The sequence below is a fragment of the Prionailurus bengalensis genome, chromosome A1, assembly GCF_016509475.1.
Source record: "Prionailurus bengalensis isolate Pbe53 chromosome A1, Fcat_Pben_1.1_paternal_pri, whole genome shotgun sequence".
Classification (NCBI taxonomy): Eukaryota; Metazoa; Chordata; class Mammalia; order Carnivora; family Felidae; genus Prionailurus; species Prionailurus bengalensis.
Genome location: NC_057343.1, coordinates 85,372,030 through 85,393,161, shown reverse-complemented (window position 1 = coordinate 85,393,161; position 21,132 = coordinate 85,372,030).

Sequence of the window (21,132 nt, the reverse complement as noted above, 5' to 3'; positions counted from 1 at the left end):
ATTCACTTAAGTTTGAACACAATGTTTACCCCTCCTCCACATTTCAGGTATATGTTGTTATATTTTATGCCCTTTTATTTTGTGAGTTCATTGGTTAATTTTTTAGAGAAATGTTTATTTTTACTGATTTTTTTTGTTTCCTACCTATATACTTTCACTTTTGGTCTCTTCTGTCCACTGATAGAGATACTTTTCGTATTTCCTTCAGGACTGGTTTAATGGTCATGAAGTCCCTTAGTATTTGTTTATATGGAAAACTATTCATCTATACTTCTATTTTCTATAATGGCCTTACTGGATAGAGTATTCTTGGTTGTACATTTTGGCCATTGAACATTTTGAATATATTATTCCACTCCCTTGTGACTTGGAAAATTTATTTTGAAAAATATCCCGCTAGCATGATGGGTTTTCCCTTGAAAGTTACTGTTTTCCTTTGTGTTGTTGCTTTAAATTTATTCCTTTATCACTGTATTTTTCCAGTTTAATTATGGTATGTCTTATTATGGGTCTGCTTTTGTTGATTTTGATGGAAGTTCTCCGTGCCTCCTGGATCTGGATATGTGTTTCTTTCTTCAGATTAGGGATGTTTTCAGTTATTATTACTTCATATAAAATTTCTGCCCTCTTGGGGCACCTGGGTGGCTCAGTCAGTTGAGATCTGACTTCTACTCAGGTCATGATCTCATAGTTCATGGGTTCGAGCCCCACATCAGGCTCTGTGCTGATAGTTTAGAGCCTGGAGCCTGTTTCAGATTCTGTGTCTCCCTCTCTCTGCTCCTACCCTTTTCATGCTGTGTCTCTCTCTGTCTTAAGAATAAATAAACATTTTTTTTTAATTTCTTCCCTCTTTTCCCTCTTCTGTCCTTCTGGGATTCCCATAATACAAATGTCATTATATTTGATGAAGTCACTGAATTACCTAAGTCTATTCTACTGGTCGTGGATCTTGTCAATGGTTTGGAATGGCTGGTCATGGTGGCTGAGTACTGCAAGGTGAGAACAGGGTACCCAGAGGCTGTGCAGGTCACACAAGGCTTTACCAAAATTTTCCCTTATCCTATGACCAAGTCTAGCAGGATGGGAGTGAGAGAACCTTCAGGAGAACTCTTGGTTGTGGCACAGTGTTAGCACAAAGGTAGCAAGTGTCTATGAAGCTCATCTATCTGCAGATAGACAAATATTTATGGTAAGGGATGATGGAGCAAAATGGCACCTGCCTATTCCCTCCATTTTGTAGAAGTCCCTCAACAGACTCTGAATCCAGTAGAAAAGATGTTGGTCCTGTTTGTCCTCAGTGTTGTGTAAGCTGCTGTTTTTATGTTGCCTCTCAGAGAAGGCTGCTGTCTCATCAAGAATGGAGACTCAGCTATTGCTTGCCTTCCAGGCTCACCTAGTGTTGAGTCAGCTGACATTTGAAATTCCAGGCTCCAAGTACCACTGGTTACCCAAACACAATTCAGCCTTTCCAGTTTTCAAAGCCAAACTTTGTGGGAATTAGTCTTTCCCGTGTGAGCTTCCTGGTGCAAGAGCTTATTTCCCTGCTCTCTTAATGCATTCATTCCCCTACCTCTTGCAGGCAGCTTCCCTCCACCTTTTTGACTTTCCTAACCTTTCAGATGAAGCTTGTTCTCTGTATTTAGTTGTGGAGTTTCTTCTTCTAGGTTTGAGACACTCTTCAGTTTATTGATTTATATGTGGATGGTATCTATTTGTAAATGTGGGACAGAGTAGGTTTCAGTTCCACCTACTCAGTTATCTTCCTAAAACAATCCAAAATATGTATTTTTAAGACTGTAGTGGGATACTAAGAAAGACACTACATAATGATAAAGAAAACAATACAATAAGAGGATGTAATAATTGCAAATATCTATGCACCTAACATGTGTGTACCAAGGTACATAAAGAAATTGTTAATACTCATAAATAAAGAAAATTACAGTAACAAAATAATAGCAGAGGACATTAAGAGCTAACTTACATCAATGCAAAAACAAAATCAACAGGGAAAAAGTGGCTTTGAATGAGACATTGGAACAGATGGACCTAACAGATGTATGTAGAATATTCCATCCAAAAGAAGAGAACACACACTCTTTAAGTACATATAGAACATTTTCAATAATATATCATATGTTAGTCCACAAAATAAGTCTCAATAATTTTAATAAGATTGGAGTTATATCAGGAAACATTTCCAAAACAGTGATATGAAACTAGAATGCAAGCACAAGAAAAAAATCTGGAAATATAATAAATATATTAAGGCTTAATAACATGCATTAAACAATGAATTGATCATCCTAGAATTCAAAATCAAAGTAAAAATTCTTGGATTCTAAATAAACTAAAAAACACAGCAATCCAAACTATTTTTGTTACAGCAAAAGCTGTTGTAAGAGGCATGATTGTAGAAATATAGGCATACTTCAAGAAACTTAGAAAAATCTCAAATATACAACCTAACACTATACACCTACAGGAGCTAGAAAAATAAGAATAAGCAAAGTACAACCCAGTAGAAGTTAGAACTTGATAAATATTAAGTAGAAATAAATTAAAGCTAAAATAACACAACTATACAAAAAAACACAAACACACACAACAGAACAGGTAAGTAACAGGAGTGTAGTTTTTTGAAAAGATTAAATTAATAAAACTTTAGTGAGACTCACTAGAAAAAAGAGAGAAGAGTCAAAGAAATAAAATCAGAAATAAAGTAGAATAGGGGCGCCTGTGTGGGTCAGATCGGTTGAGTGTCCAACTTCAGGTCAGGTCATGATCTCGCAGTCTGTGAGTTTGAGCCCCACGTCAAGCTTTGTGCTGACAGCTCAGAGCCTGGAGCCTGCTTCAGATTCTGTGTCTCCCTCTCTCTGCCCCTCCCCCACTCATGCTCTGTCTCTGTCAAAAACAAATAAACATTAACAAAATTAAAAGAAAGAAATATTAGGAGAAATAACTGACAATACATAAATACAAAGGAGTATGACAATTTTATGAAAAATTGTATTCCAACAAATTGGACAACATAAAATAAATAGATAAATTAATAGAAATGGATTCCTGCTAAAAGTGAATCAGGAAGGAATTGAAAATTTGAACAGACCAATTATCAGCAATGAAACTAAATCAATAACCAATACACTCTCGATAAACAAATGTCCAGTACCTGGTGAATTAAGAGTGGAATGCTATCAAACGTTTAAGGAACAGTTAATACTTATTCTTCTCAAACAATTATGAAAGTTTAAAAAGAAAGTACAACTTCCAAATTCATTCTACAAAGACAGCATTTCCTGATTTAAAAACAACAACAACAAAAAAAAAACATGAAACTACAAAACTTCAGGCCAATCTCTCTGGTGACCATAGATGCATAGATGAAAAATTCTCAAGAAAATATTAGTAAATTGAATCTTTTAAAAAAATTAGTGTTCATTTTTGAGAAAGAAAGAGATAGAGCTTGAATGGGTGAGGGGTAGAGAAAGAGGAATACACTGAATCCAAAGCAGGCTCCAGGCTCTGAGCTGTCAGCACAGAGTCAAACATGGGACTGGAATCCATGGATCATGAGATCATGACCTGAGCTGAAATCAAATGCTTAACTGACTGAGCCACCCAGGTGCCCCAGCAAACTGAATCTAACAGCACATTAATAAAAAACCTCATTCACCAAAACCAAGTGAGATGTATTCCTCAGATTCAAGAATGGTATAATGTTTACAAGTCAATAAATGTGATACATTACATTAAGAAGAGAAAGAAAAATCATATGGTCATCTCAATATATGCATGAAAGCATTATTCAAACTACAAAACTGATTTATGAAAGATACTCTCAAGAAAGTAGGTTTAGGGGCACCTGGATGGTTCAGTCAGTTAAGCTCTCAAATTCAGCTCAGGCCATGATCTCTTGGTTTGTGAGTTCAAACTTGGGGTTTTCTCTCCCTCTCTCTGCTCCTCCCCCATTTACTCTGAATGAATGAATGGATGGATGGATGAATGAGTGAATAAATAAATAAATAAATAAATAAATAAATAAAGTTTAAAAAGAAAGTAGGTATAGAGGGAACATTCCTCAACATATTATGAAAAAGCCACAACTAACATCATACTCAATGGTGAAAATCTGACAGCTTTTTCTCTAAGACCGGGAAAATGATAAGGATATTCTGTCTGGATACTTTCATTCAATGTAGCTCAGGAGGTACTAGGTGCAGCAATCAGGCAAGAAAAATGAATAAAAGCCATCCAAACTCATAAAAATGAAGTAAAAAGTTTACTCTTTGCAGAGGACATGATACTACATATAAAAATCCCTAAAGTCTCCAGCAAAAATCTGTTCGAGAACAGATTTAGTAAATTTTCAGGATAAAAGTCAATATACAAAAATGATTGCCTTATTATTCATTAATAATAAAGTAGCAGAAACAGAAATGAGAAAATACTCCCATTTACATTTGCACCAAAAATAATAGAATACCTGGGAATAAACTTAACAAAGCAGGTGAAAGACCTGTACTATAAAACTGTATTTCCCTGGTGAAGAGTGACATTGTGCATCTTTCCATGTGTCTGTTGGTAATCTGGATATATTCTTTGGAAAAGTGTCTATTCATGTCTTCTGCCCATTTCTTCACTGGATGACTTTATTTTTCAGGTGTGGAGTTTGGTGAGTTCTTTATAGATTTTAGACACTAGCACTTTATCCGCTATGTCATTTGCAAATATATTTTCCCTTTCTGTCTGTTGCCTTTAGTTTTGTTGGTTGATTCCTTTGCAGTGCAGAAGCTTTTTATCTTCATGAGGTCCCAATAGTTCATTTTTGCTTTTAATTCCCTTGTCTTTGGAGAAGTGTCAAGTAAGAAATTGCTGTGGCTGAGGTCAAAGAGGGTATTTCCTGCTTTTTTCCTCCAGGGTTTTGATGGTTTCCTGTCTCATGTTCAGGTCCTTCATCCATTTTGAGTTTATTTTTTGTGAATAGTGTAAGAAAGTGGTCTAGTTTCATTCTTCTGCATGTTGCTGTCCAGTTCCCCAGCACCATTTGTTAAAGAGACTTTTTTCCACTGGATCCTCTTTCCTGCTTTGTCAAAGATTAGTTGGCCATACAAATCAAAACTACAATGAGATATCACCTCATGCCAGTCAGAGTGGCTAAAATGAACAAATCAGGAGACTATAGATGCTGGAGAGGATGTGGGGAAGGAGGAAGCCTCTTGCACTGCTGGTGGGAATGCAAACTGGTGCAGCCACTCTGAAAAACAATGTGGAGGTTCCTCAAAAAATTAAAAATAGAACTACCCTATGACCCAGCAACAGCACTGCTAGGAATCTACCCAAAGGATACAGGAGTGCTGATGCATAGGGGCACATGTACCAGAATGTTTATAGCAGCAATTTCAACAATAGCCAAATCATGGAAACAGCCTAAATGTCCATCAACTGACAGATGGATAAAGAAGATGCAGTTTATATATACAATTAAATACTACTTGACAATGAGAAAGAATGAAATCTGGCCTTTTGCAGCAATGTGGTTGGAACTGGGGGGTATTATGCTAAGTGAAATAAGCCAGGCAGATAAAGACAGATACCATATGTTTTCACTCATATATGGATCTTGAGAAACTTAACAGAAGACAATGAGGGAGGGGAAGGGAAAATAAAGTTACAGAGAGGGAGGGAAGCAATCCATAAGAGACACATAAGGACTGAGAACAAACTATAGGTAGATGGGAGGTGAGGAAGAGGGGAAAGTGGGTAATGGGCATGGAGGAGGGCACTTGTTGGGATGAACACTGGGTGTTGTATGGAAACCAATCTGACAATAAATTGTATTAAAAAAATAAAATTCAAAGTAAAAAATAAGTAAGTAAATAAATAATAAAACTAAAATATTGGTGAAAGAAATTGAAGATGACACAAATAAAATAAATTTCATGCTCATATATAGGAAGAATCAATGTTGTTAGAATGTCTACACTACTCAAATCATTCTACATATTTAATGCAACCCCTTTGCATTAGGGAACCATCAACTTAACATAGACTGATATATGCATAATATGTTGTGTATGAATGTAAGGTAACTTCAAATCAAAAGCCTGTAATAGATATGAAAAAATACACAGAAATAACAACAATGTGTGTGTATATATATATATGTATATAAATAAGGTATTGTATATAATATATATATAAATTCATATAATATTTATATAAATACATATATTTATACATTGTTGATATATATATATATGTATATATATACTTACAGAAATACAACAAATAATACTAAAATTTTTACAGAACCACAAAAGACCCCAAAATAGCTAGTTCTATACTGTTTTAATTGCTACAGCTTTGTAATATAATTTTAAGTCCAGAATCATGATGCTTCCTTCTTTTGCTTTTCTTTTCAAGATTGCTTTGGGTATTTGGGGTCTTTTGTGATTCCAAACAAATTTAGGGTTGTTTGTTCTAGCTCTGTGTAAAATTCTGGTGGCATTTTTTATATGGATTGCATTAAATATGTAGATTGCTTTTGGTATTATAGATATTTTAGCAATATTTGTTCTTCCAATCCAAAACCATGGAATGTTTCTCCAGTTATTTGTGTGTTCTTCAATTTCTTTCATTAGCAGTCAGGGTACAGATCTTTTATTTCTTTAGTTAGGTTTTTTCCTGGGTATCTATTGAGTTTTGATGCAGCTGTAAATTAGATTGATTGATTTCTCTTTCTGGTACTTCATTATTAGAATAGAAATGCAATAAATTTCTGAACACTGATTTTGTATCCTGAAACTTTACTGAATCTATGTATTAGTTGTAGCAATTTTTTGATGGAGTCTTTTGGATTCATTATATAGAGAATCATGTCATCTGCAAATAGTGAAAGTTTGACTTTTTCCTTGCTGATTTGGATGCCTTTTATTTATTTGTATTTTTTCATTGTTGAGACTCAGACTCCCCTATTATGATAAATAACAGTGTTGAGAGTGGAAACCCTGTCATGTTCCTAACCCTAGTGGAAAAGCTCTCAGTTTTCCCCCATTTACTATAAGTTGTTTTTTTTTAATATAGACTTTATTATGTTGAAGTATGTCTCCTGTAAATTTACTTTATTAAAGGTTTTTACATGAAGGGATGTTGTACTTTATAAAATGCTTTTCTGCATCTATTGAAAGTATCATATGACCCTTATTCCTTTTTTAATTAATTTCATGTATCACGTTGATAGATTTGAAAAAATAAACCACCTTTGCAATTCAGGAATAAATACCACTTGATACTTATGAATGATTCCTTTAATACACTGTTGGCTTCAATTTATTAGTAGATTTTTTTAAGTTATTTATTTATTTATTTATTTATTTATCTTGAGAGAGAGAGAGAGAGAGAGAGAGAGAGAAAGGAGGGACAGATAGAGAAGGAGAAAGAATCCCAAGCAGGCTTTTCACTCTTAGCACAGAGCCTGATTAAACTCACAAATCATGAGATCATAACTGGAGCCAAATCGAGAGTTGGATGCTTAATTTATTGAGCATCTCATGTACCCCTTGATTTTCTAGCATTTTAGTGAAAAATTTTGCATCTATGTTCATCAGGGATATTGACCTGTAGTTCCCTTTTTTGGGAAGTCCTTACTGGTTGTGGTATCAGAGTAAAGATAGCCTCATAGAATGAATTTGGAAATTTTCCTTCCTTTTGTATTTTTTGGAGTAGATTGAGAATAACAGTATGAATTCTTTAATTGTTTGGTACAGTTCTCATGTAAAGCCATCTGGTCCTGGCCTTTTGTTTGCCTTTTTTGATTACTGATTCAATTTCTTTGGTTGTCAGCCTGTTCAAGTTTCCTATTTATTCCTGTTTTGGTAGTTTATATTTTTTTCTAGGAATTTATCCATTTTGTGGATGTGGTCCATTTTTTGGCATATAGTTGTTCATAATATTCTCTTATAATTGTTTGCATTTCTGTGGCATTGGTTATTTATACTATCTTATTAGAAATATTATTCACTTGCATCTTTTTTTCTTTTTCTATAAGTTTGGATAGGTATTTATCAATTTTATTAACATTTTCAAAATAAACAACTCCTGGTTTCATTGATGTCTCCTATTGTTTCTTTTTGTTTTTTCTTTTATTTTGTTTTTGTTTTTTGTTTTCCTTTATATTTTTGCTTTAGTTTTTATATCATTTATTTCTGTTCTAATATTTATTATTTCCCTTCTACTGGCTTTAAGCTTTGTTTGTTCTTTTACTTGCTCCAATAGGTGTAATGTTATATTTGAGATTTTTCTTGCTTCTTGACTTTGGACTGTATTGCTATTTACTTCCCTCTTTTGCCTGCTTTTGCTGCATCTCACAGGTAGGTATTGGACCACAGTATTTCCATTTTAATTTGTTCCCATGTATTTTTTTCACTTCAACTTTGATTTCCTGGTTGACCCATTAATTGTTTATTAGCATGTTGTTTAATCTTCATGTATTTTTGGTCTTTCTATTTTTTTTTCTTGTGGTTGATTTCAAGTTCCATAGGCTTGTGTTGAGAAAATACTCATGTTTTGACCTCAATGTTTTTGTACATGCTGAGGCCTGATTGCTGACTTAACATGTGATCTATTCTGGAGAACGCCCAATGTATACTTGAAAAGGATGTTTCTTTTTATTTCTGAAAATGTTTGTTAAGTCCATCTAGTCCAATGTGCTTTTGAAATCAATATTTTGTTGTTGATATTTTGTATAGATGATCTCCCCATTGACGTTTTTTGGGGAGTTAATGTCCTTATTATTGTATTATTATCAGCTAGTTTATTTATGTTCATTTTGAATTGTTTTACATATTTGGGTGCTCTATGTTGGGTGCATAAACATCTACAATTTTTACATCTTTTTATATATCCCCTTTATTATGCCATAGTGCCCTTCATCACCTCTTGTTACAGATTTGGTTTAAAATCTAATTTCTCTGCTATAATTATTGCTACTCTGGCGTTCTTTTGGTGGTCATTTGCAAGATACATGTTTCTCCATCCTCTCACTTTATTTTTTTAATGAAATTTATTCTCAAATCTGTGTCAATAAAACACCCAGTGGTCATCCAAACAGGTGCCCTCCTTAATGCCCATCAACCACTTTCCCCTCCTTCCCAACCTCCATCAAACCTCAGTTAATTCTCAGTTTTTAAGAGTCTCTTATGGTTTGCTTCCTTCCCTCTCTGTAACTTTTTTTTCCCCTTCCCCTCATCCATGGTCTTCTGTTAACTTTCTCAGTATACACATAAGAGTAAAAACATATGGTATCTGTTTTTCTCAGTATGACTTATTACATAGCATAACACTCTCCAGTTCCATCCACGTTGCTACAAAGGGCCATATTTCATTCTTTCTCATTGCCAAGTAGTATTCCATTGTATATATAAACCACAACTTCTTTATCCATTCATCAGTTGATGGACATTTAGGCTCTTTCCATAATTTGGCTATTGTTGAAAGTGCTGCTATAAACATTGGGGTACAAGTGTCCCTATGCATCAGCACTCCTGTATCCCCTGGGTAAATTCCTAGCAGTACTATCTCTGGGTCATAGGGTAGATCTATTTTTAATGTTTTGAGGAACATCCACACTGTTTTCCAGAGCAGCTGCACCAGTTTGCATTCCCACCAACAGTGTAAGAGGGTTCCCATTTCTCTACATCCTCGCCAACATCTGTAGTCTTTTGATTTGTTCATTTTAGCCACTCTGGCATGAGGTGGTATCTGAGGGTGTTTTTGATTTGTATTTCCCTGATGAGGAGCGATGTTGAGCATCTTTTCATGTGCCTGTCGGCCATCTGGATGTCTTCTTTAGAGAAGTGTCTATTCATGTTTTCTGCCCATTTATTCATTGGATTATTTGTTGTTTGGGTGTGGGGTTTGGTGAGTTCTTTATACATTTTAGACACTAGCCCTTTGTTTAATATGTCATTTGCAAATATCTTTTCCCATTCCATCGATTGCCCTTTAGTTTTGTTGATTGTTTCCTTTGCAGTTCAGAAGCATTTTATCTTGATGAGGTCCCAATACTTCATTTTTGCTTTTAATTCCCTTGCCTTTGGGGTTGTGTCAAGTAAGAAATTGCTGCAGCTGAAGTCAGTTTTTCCTACTTTCTCCTCTAGTGTTTTGATGGTTTCCTGTCTCACATTCAGGTCCTTCATCCATTGTGAGTTTCTTTTTGTGAATGGTGTAAGAATTGGTCCAGTTTACTTCTGTTGCTGTCCAGTTCTCCCAGCACCGTTTATTTTTTTATTTTTTTATTTTTTTTTACATTTGTTCATTTTTTTAATAGAGAGGCAGAGTGTGAGTGGCAGAGGGGAAGGGAGAGAGGGAGACGCAGAATCCTAAGCAGGCTTCAGGCAGAGAACTGACAGCACAGAGCCCGACACGGAGCTTGAACTCATGGACCATGAGATCATGACCTGAGCCAAAGTTGGACGCCTAACCAATTCAGCCACCCATGTACCCCTCCCAGCACCATTTCTTACAGAGACTGTTTTTTCTCCATTGGATATTCTTTGCTGCTTTGTCAAAGATTAGTTGGCCATACCTTTGTGGGTCCAATTTTGGAGTCTCTATTCTATTCCATTGGTCTATGTGTCTGTTTTTTGTGTCAATACCATGCTGTCTTGATGATTACAGCTTTGTAATAGAGGCTAAAGTCTGGGATTGTGATGCCTCCTGCTTTGGTCTTCTTCTTCAATATTACTTTGGCTCTTCAGGGTCTTTTGTGGTTTCATATAAATTTTGGGCTTTCTTGTTCTACTTTGAGAAGAATGCTGGTTCAAGGTTGATTGGGATTGCATTGAATGTGTAGATAGCTTTGGGTAGTATTGACTTTTTAACAATATTTATTTTTCCAATCCATGAGCATGGGATGTTTTTCCATTTCTTTGTATCTTCTTCAATTTCCTTCATAAGCTTTCTATAGTTTTTAGCATACAGATAATTAAAATCTTTGATTCAGTTTATTTCTAGGTATTTTATGATTCTTGATGCCATTGTGAATGGGATCAGTTTCTTTATTTGTATTTCTGTTGCTTCTTTATTGGTGTCTGGAAATGCAAAGGATTACTGTACATTAGTTTTGTACCCTGCAACTTTGTTTAATTCATGTTTCTGTTCTAGCTGAATTTTAGTGGAGTCTATCGCGTTGTCCGTGTATAATATGTCATCTGAAAAAAGTGAAAGCTAGACTTCATCTTTGCCAATTTTGATACTTTTGATTTCCTTTTGTTGTCTGCTGATGCTAGAACTTCCAAATTATGTTAAACAAGAGCGGTGAGAGTGGACATGCCTGTCGTGTTCCTGATCTCAGGGGGAAAGCTCTGTTTTTCCCCATTAAGATGATATTAACTGTGCGCTTTTCATAAATTGCTTTTATAATGTTTAAGTATGTTCCTTCTATCCCGACTTTCTCGCGGATTTTTTATTGAGAAAGGATGCTAAATTTTCTCAAAAATTTTTTTTCTGCATTGATAGGATCATATGGTTCTTATCTTTTCTTTTATTAATGTGATGTATCACATTGATTGATTTGTGAACGTTGAATCAGCCCTGAAGCCAAGGAATAAATCCCACTTGATCATGGTGAATAATTCTTTTTATATGCTGTTGAATTTGATTTGCTTGTATATTGTTGAGAATTTTTGCATCCATATTCATCAGGGATATTGACCTGTAGTTCTCTTTTTTGCTGGGCCTCTGTCTGGTTTGGGAATCAAAGTAATGCTGGCTTCATGTAATGATTCTGGCAGTTTTCCTTCCCTTTCTATGTTTTGGAACAGCTTGAGAAGGATAGGTATTATCTCTGCTTTAAATGTCTGGTAGAATTCCCCAGGGAAGCCAAGTGGTCCTAGACTCTTATTTGTTGGGATATTTTTGATAACTTATTCAATTAATTCACTGGTTTTGGGTTTGTTCAAGTTTTCTGTTTCTTCCTGTTTGAGTTTTGATAGTGTGTGGTGCTTAGGAATTTGCCCATTTCTTCCAGGTTGCCCAGTTTGTTGGCATATAGATTTTCATAGTATTCCCTGATAATTGCTTGTATTTCTGAGGGATTGGTTGTGATAATTCTATTTCATTCATGATTTTATCTATTTCAGTCCTCTCCCTTTTCTTTTTGAGAAGCCTAGCTAGAGGTTTATCAATTTCCTTTATTTAAAAAAAACACAGTTCTTACTTTCATTGATCTGCTCTACAGTTTTTTTTAGATTCTATATTGTTTATTTCTGTTCTGATCTTTATTATTTCTCTTCTTCTGCTGGGTTTGCAGTGTCTTTGCTGTCCTTCATCTCTTTCCTTTATGTGTGCTGTTAAATTTTATATTTGGGATTTTTCCTGTTTCTTAAGATAGGCCTGGATTGCAATGTATTTTCCTCTCAAGACTGCCTTCGCTGCATCCCAAAGCATTTGTATTGTTGTATTTCCATTTTTATTTGTTTCCATATATAAATATCTATATATTTTTAATTTCTTCTCTAATTTCCTGGCTGACCACTTCATTTTTTAGTAGGATGGTCTTTAACAACCATGCTTTTGGAGTTTTTCCTGACTTTTTCCTTTGGTTGATTTCAAGTTTCATTGTGGTCTGAAAGTGTGCAAGGTATGATCTCAATTATTTTATACTTATTAAGGGCTGTTTTGTGACCAAGTATGTGATCTATCTTGGAGAATATTCCATGTGCATTCAAGAGGAAAGTATCTTCTTTTGATTTGGGATGCAGAGTTCTAAATATATCTGTCAAGTCCATCTGATACAATATATCATTCAGGGCCCTTGTTTCTTTATTGATCCTGTGTATAGATGGCCTATCCATTGATGTAAGTGGGGTATTAAATTCCCCTGCAAGTAACACATTCTTATCGATAAGATTGCTTATGTTTGTGATTAAATGTTTTGTATATTTGGTGGCTCCCATATTCGGCACATAGACATTTATAATTGTTAGCTCTTCCTCATGGATAGACCTGTAATTATTATATAATGCCCTTCTTCATCTCTTGTTATAGCCTTTAATGTAAAGTCTAGTTTGTCTGATATATGTGTGGCTACTCCATCTTTCTTTTGAGTTCCAGTAGCATGATAGATGGTTCTCCATCCTGTCACTTTCAATCTGAAGGTGTCTTCAGGTCTAAAATGAGTCTCTTGTAGACAACAACTATATTGGTCTTTTTTTTTTAATCCATTCTGATACCCTATGTCTTTTGGTTGGAGCATTTAGTCCATTTACATTCAGTGTTATTATAGAAAGATATGTGTTTAGAGTCATTGTGATATCTGTAGGTTTCATACTTGTAGTGATGTCTCTGGTATTTTGTGGTCCTTGCCACATTTCGCTCACAAAGTACCCTTAGGATCTCTTGTAGGGCTGGTTTAGTGGTTATGAATTCCTTCAGTCTTTGTTTGGGAAAACCTTTATCTTCCCTTCTATTATGAATGACAAACTTGCTGGATAAAGGATTCTTATCTGCATATTTTTTCTGTTCATCACATTGAAGATTTCCTGCCATTCCTTTCTGGCCTGCCAAGTTTCAGTACATAAGGCAGCTACCACCCTTATGTGCTACCTTTGTAAGTTAGGGCCTGTTTATCCCTAGCTGTTTTCAGAATTCTCTATTTATCCTTGTATTTTGCCAGTTTCACTATGTTATCTTGTGCAGAAGATCAATTCATGTCTGAAGGGAGTTCTCTCTGCCTTTTGGATTCCAATGCCTGTTTCCTTCCCCAAATCAGGGAAGTTCTCAGCTATGTTTTGTTCAAGTATACCTTCAGCCCCTTTCTCTCTCTCTTTTTTGTCTGGAATTCCTATGATAGGGATATTGTTCTGTTTGAGTATATCACTTAGTTCTCTAATTCTCCCTTCATACACCTGGATTTTTTTATCTCTCTTTTTCTCAGCTTCCTCTTTTTCCATAATTTTATCTTCTAATTCATCTATCATCAACTCTGCCTCTTAAATCTGTGCTATGGGCACCTCCATTTTATTTTGCACCTCATTTATAGCATTTTTAAGTTCCTCATAACTATTTCTTAGTCCCTTGATCTCTGTAGCAATAGATTCTCTGTTGTCCTCTATGCTTTTTTGAAGCCCAGTGATTAATTTTATGACTATTATTCTAAATTCTTATTCTGTTATATTGCTTAAATTGGTTTTGATCAATTCGTTAGCTGTCACTACTTCTTGGATTTTCTTTTGAGGAGAATTCTTCCGTTTTGTCATTTTGGGTAATCCCTGTGGTATTTCCAAATTGCAGGGCACTTCCCTTGTGCTGTCTGGAGAAACTTGTGTTGGTGGGCAGGGCCACAGTGAGACCCGATGTCTGCCCCCAGCCCACAGCTGGGGCCACAGTCAGACTAGTTTGTACCTTATCTTCTTCTCTCTTATGGGCAGGACTCACTGTGGAGTGGTGTGGCCCCTATCTGGGCTGCTTGAACACTACCAGGCTTGTGATGCTGCTTCTATGGGATCTGCCAAAGGCATATTTGCCAGGGTGCATCCACAAAGTGCACAGGGGTCGGAGGGGCAGGCTTAACTAGCTTTGCCATGTGTGGTCTCCTGAGGGAGGGGCCCTGTAGCACTGGGAGAGAAGCAGACCCATTGGTGAGATGGAGCCACAGAAGCACAGTGTTGGACCTTTGTGCGGTGCAAGCAAGTTTTGTGATGGGAACTGGTTCCTTTTGGCATTTCTGGGGAATGGGAGAGAGTAATGGTGTTTACCAGTACCTTTGTTCCCCTGCTGAGCTCTGTCCTTCAGGGACTCAACCCATCTCCCTCCCAGCATCCTTTCACCCTTCCCATTCTCGAGAGCAGAGATGTTAATTCCAGATGTTAAGTCCCACTAGCTGTCAGAACTCAGAGTTTGACCCCTCTGCTTTTGCAAGCCAGAGTTCAGGGGCTCTGCCTTGCCCAGTCAGCTGCCCCTGCACCTCCCTGGCTCCCTCCTGCCAGTCCGTGTAGCACACACCGCCTGTCCACCCTTCCTACCCTCTTCCATGGGCCTCTTTTCTATGCTTGCCTGCGAGAGTCCATTCTGCTAGTCTTCTGGCAGTTTTCTGGGTTATTTAGGCAGATGTGGGTGGAATCTAAGCAATCAGCAGGACGAGGTGAGCCCAGCGTCCTTCTAGGCCACCATCTTCCCATCCTCTCACTTTCAATCTTCAGTTATCTTTTGGTCTAAAATGAGTTTCTTATAGGAAGCTTATAGATCTCTCTCTCTCTCTCTCTCTCTGTCACACACACACTCTCTCCATTCTGACATCCTATGTCTTTGAATTGGAGCATTTAGTTTATATACATTCAGGACAATTTTCATAGATACGTATTTATTATCTCATTATTTAATTTGTTATTGTCTTGGAGATTTTCTATGCTCCTGTCTTGTTTTTGTCTTTTTTTTTTTTGGTCTTTCCTTTCCACTCAAAGCACCCCTTTAATATTTCATGTATGTCTGGTTTAAAGGTCACAAACTCTTTTAATTTTTGTTTCTTTGTTGGTTGTTTTGTTTTGTTTTTGACTGGGAAACTCTTTTTCTTTCTATTCTGTATAATAGCCTTTCTTGACAGAGTATTGTTGGTTACAGATTTTTTCCCATTTGCCCATTGATATATCATGCCACTCCCTTCTAGCTTGCCAAGTTTCTGTTTAGAAATCTCCAGTTAGCCTTTTTGGTCTTCATTTGTAAATTAATGGCTTATTTTCTCTTGGTACTTTTAAGAATTCTTCTTTATCAGTATATTTTGCAAACGTGATTATAATATGGCTTGGTGTTTTGTTTCTTTTGTTGATTTTGATGGGAGTCTCTGTGCCTCCTGGATTTGGATGTTTGTTTCCTTTTTTGGATTAGGGAAGTTTTTACTTATGACTTCCTCAAATAACTTTTTTGCCCCCTTTTCTTTCTCTTTTTCTTCTATGTCTCTTAAAATACAAATGTTACAACATTTGATGTAGTCACTCAGTTCACTACGTCTGTTCTTGTGTTCCATTCTTCTTCTTTCTCTCTTTTGTTCAGCTTCATTATTTTCCATTATTTTATATTCTATATCCTCTATTTTTTCATCTGCTTTTCCCATTCTGTGTTCATTGAATCCAGTCAGGTTTGAATCTCATTTATTGCAGTGTTTGTTTCTCACTGATTTTTTTTTAATTTTTTTAACTCTGCAGTAAGGGCCTCCTTGAAATCTTCCATTCTTTTCTCAAGCCCAGCTAGCATCCTTAGTATTGTTGCTTTAAATTTTCCATTAGGCACATTACTTATATTTCTTTCTATTATATCCATGGACGTGAAATGTTCTTGTTCTTTCTTATGAGATAAATTTCACTGTCTTGGCATTTTTTCTAGGTCTTTATGTTCTTATGTGTGTTAGGAAAGCCTGTGATATTTTGTTCTCATGAAAATAATGGGTTTATGAAGAAGAGGTCATATAGTGTCCCAGGCTTGGCACTTCAGGGAGTGTCTCCGATGTGTGCTGGGTGTACTATGCTGGTGTGTTTTGGCTGCTCTGTCTTTCAGTCCAGCAATCTACAGAGGCCCTCCTTGCCTACAGTGCACAGTGTTTTCTCTTTGGCTAGAGTGTGTTGAGTTTTAACTAGGTGTTCTCTGGTCTGCTTGTTAAATGAGATATAATGTTACTTCCAATAAAATTGAAGCCTTGCAGAATTCTCTGGTTGGGAGACTTGGTGTGGGTGTGGTTTCTACTGGTCTTCTGCAGAAGTGGCCCACCTGTCCTTCTGAGGAAATTGAACATGAAAGGCACTATTGGCAGAGTACAGATGTATGGGATCTGGTGTAAGCTGATTTGTGTCAGAGTTGTGGTACCAAGGTTATTTTGTGTTTATCCTGAGATGTGGGCGAGAGAAATATTTCCAGTCATCTTCTTTTATTCCCAGAGTGGGTTCTTCATGCTTATCACTCTCAGGAAAGCACCCCATGGAAAGAAAACATCCTGTGTGTCCAAGGCACCCCAAATCACTCCCTTCATGCTGTCTTCCTCCAGGCTGTTGCCCTGCCTTTTATCCAGGAGTACTGCAACACTCCCCATGCTTTATCCCAGCAAAGCCAACTGACTTCAAAACTCCAGGATCTAGGGATTTGGTGTGTGGAGGGGCCTGTGCAGACTTCCTGGGGAGGCTCTCACTGACCTGAGACTGCACTGAACCTTGACCAAGAAAGGAAGTCTCACCAGAATTCAGGGACATGGGACTCGGACTAAGCAGTCTAGGCAGCCAGAGTGGGAGTTGCACTGCCCCTATAAGGTGGTTTTACATTTATGCTGAGGGATGGGGGAGAAAAATGGCACTGGAAAGCTTTGTTGTCCCTCGAGAGGAGGCTCTGTGAATGTTACCTTTCACCGATGTGTTCCAAGAAGATCCAATAATCTCCACGTGTGTGCCTCAGGCTTTCTTCAGATCACATCTGCTTCCAGGTTGTTTGTCTGCCTTCTCTCCAGAAGGAGGGCTATACCCCCATGGCTTTATCTCAGTCAAGGGTGCTGAACCTTAAAACTCCAGTCATTAAGCCCCATTGGTTGCAAAAACTTGCAAAAGTTAACTTCTCTAATTTTTTCAGCCAATGACTGGGAAGTGTTCTCATTATGTGTTCCCCTGTATGATCGTGTCTCTCTCATCTTTCTTTAGATCAAGCCCCCCCCCCTTCTGTAGCACTATGATTCATATTTCCCCCAAACTTTGTTTGCACTTCCTACCTTCATCAATGTGGCCTCTTCTCTCCCCCTAGCTGTGGGGTTTGTACTGTCATCTGAAGGTTTATTTCTTGGATATTCAGAATGATTTGATAATTATCTAGTTGTGTTCAAGGGAGAAGACAAGGCTAGGGTCTTCCTGCTACACTACTTAGTTTCCTCAAGATCACTGAATTTTATAACTCCTGGAGTTAGAACCCACCAAATTTTAAAGCTTTTGGAGTTAAGCTTTGTTGATTTTCAACGTTTATTTATTTTTGGGACAGAGAGAGACAGAGCATGAACAGGGGAGGAGCAGAGAGAGAGGGAGACACAGAATCGGAAGCAGGCTCCAGGCTCCGAGCCATCAGCCCAGAGCCTGACGCGGGGCTCGAACTCACGGACCGTGAGATCGTGACCTGGCTGAAGTCGGATGCTTAACCGACTGCGCCACCCAGGCGCCCCTGATTTTCAAAACCAGACATCATGGGAATGAATTTTACCTGTGAAGGTCCCAGTTTCCAGGAGCTTCAGGTGTGGGTCTTATTCTTTCACATCTCTATGCTTGTGATGTCCCTTTTGTTTTTGGTTAGTTGGGCTTGAGTTTAATTTACAACCACATCTCTTCCTCTTTTACACTCTTCAATTGGCCTTCTCTCTCTCTCTTTTTTAAGTTTATGTTTTATTTATTTTGAGAGACAGAGATAGAAAGCATTTGGGAGAGTGGCAGAGAAAAAGGAAGACATAATCCCAAGCAGGCTCCACATTGTCAGCACATAGCCTGTTGAGGGGCTCAAACTCATGAACTGTGAGTTCATGACAGGAGCCAAAAAACAAGAGTAGGGCATTTAACTGACCAAGCCACCCAGGCAATCCCATCTGGCCTTCTCTATTTAATTATGTGTGGATGATCTATTCTGATAGTCTTCAGACTGTTTTCAGAGTTCATTGGATAGGTGCATTTGTTGCCTCATTATGTCTGTGGGTATTCTCCTAATCTGTCATCTTCCATCAAATCTCTCTCTTAGGAATGTTTAAACTTGAAATAGAAACAAGCTTAAAAACCATAGTAATGCATGTAAATTTAATATTCACTGGTTAAGATAAATCTATAGACAAGTATAGACTACTGTAATACTATAACAGTGGTGTGAAATTCATTTTTAAATTTACTATAAAATTTAATTAAAAAAGTAATAAGAAGAATAACTGAAAGCATGTTATTGGATACACAATATAAAAATATGTAAATTGTGACATCAATAATATAAAGTGTAGAAATGAGTCAAATTATAGTTTTCATTTGCAATTAAAGTAAGTTGCTATCGACTTAAAACAGATAGTTATAACTATATAAAGTTTTACTTAAGTTTTATGATAACCATGAAGAAAGTATCTCTAGAATGTACACAATATAACAAGAAAACAAATCAGTGCATCATTTCCCAGAATCAACAAATTATAAAAGAAGGCAGCAAGAGAGAAAAAGAGTGACAAATTATCTAAAAGACAGATGAAAAACACTTAAAAAATGACAATAACAATTTCATAGATATTAATGATTATTTTAAACCAAATAGATTAAACTCTCAAATGAAAAGGCAGAATGACTCAAAGTATTAAAATAAAAAATAAAATAGGATATGCTGTCTACAAGACACACATAGGCTGAAACTAAAGTGATGGCAAAAGATATTTGTACAAATGATAACCAAAGGAGAGCAAGAATGTGTATTTATACTAGACATAATAAACTTTATTTGAAGAAACTGACATGAAATGAAAAAAGGTCATTATGTAATAATAATAAGTTCATGAGAAAGATATAAACATTATAAATATGTTTGCACCTCAAATAGGAGCATCTAATGTATAAGTAAACATTGACTTGAAGGAGAAATAAATAACAAAACAAGTAATAGGAAAATTAAGTATCTCATTTTTAATAATGGATAGAAGAACCAAGAGAAAAATTAGTAAGGAAACAGAAGATTTTAACATACTATAGGAAAAAAAAAATAAGCCTAGTAGATGTATACAAGTAATTATTCCCAAAAGCAGTAGAACATACATTTCTCATAAGTGTTTATGGAACACTTTAAAGGATATATCATGTTTTAAGTGACAAGAAAAACAACATTCTTTAAAACTATGAGAATATTGAAATCATACCAAGTATATTTTCCAAACACGGTGATGTCGCTAGATATCAATAACAGACAGGAAACAATATATATATATATATATATATATATATATATACAAATAAAATAACACACTTCTGAACAAGTGAGTCAAAGAAGAAATCAAAATTGAAGTTAGTAAATAACAACAACAAAAAAACAAAAACAAGGAAAACACGAGACACCAAAAGTTACATGATGCAACAATAGCAGTACAATGATGGAATTTTATAATCTTACATTAAAAAATATTTAAAATAAGCTAAACTTACAGCTGAAAGGTTTAGAAAAGTAGAAAAAAATAAGGCCAAAGCTATAGAAAGAAGGGGACAATAAGATTAGAGCAGAAAAGAACAAAATGAAAACTGAAATACAATAGAAAAACATTAATGAAACTAAAAGTTGGCTTTTTGAAAAGATAAACAAAATTGGAAAGCCCTTAGTTAAACTAGGTATGAAAAAGATGACTCAAATTATTAAAATTATAAATGAAAGACACTACAACTGATGCCACAGTGATACAAAGAATTTTAAGAGATTACTATAAATGATTACAAGCCAACATATAGGGTAATTTAAAAGAAATGGATACATTTCTGGAAACAAGAAATCTACCAAGAATCAATAGAAAGTGGAAAATTTGCATGGGCTAATAATGAGTGAGAAGATTGACCCAACAATTTAAAATCTCCCAACAAAACAAATCCCAGAACCAGATGGCTTCACTGGTCACTTTTCCCAAGTATTTAAAGAAGAATTAACAGTAGTCCATCTCAAAGTTTTCTAAGAAATAGAATAAAGGGGACACTTCTAAATTTAGATTAAAAGTTCATCATTAATCACATATAAAAGCCAAACAAAGACACTACAACAAAAGAAAACTACAGATCAATATTCTTGATTAATATAGACATAAGAATCCTCAACAAAACACTAGCAAACTCAATGTAACAGTATGTTAAAAGGAACATACAACATGAACAGCTCACTTGGGATATTTACTACTGCAGTGCATGAATGGTTCAACCTATCCAAGTCAATTAATTCCATCAGTTAAGAATCCAAATCAATGAATTAACATATGTTAAACGAATAAAGAATAAAAATAATTACATCATCTCAATAAATGCAGAAAAATTATTTGACAAAATTCAATACCCTTTCATGATAAAAACTCATCAATTTAGGAATAGAAAAAAAAATATCTCACCAAAATATAGGTGATATATG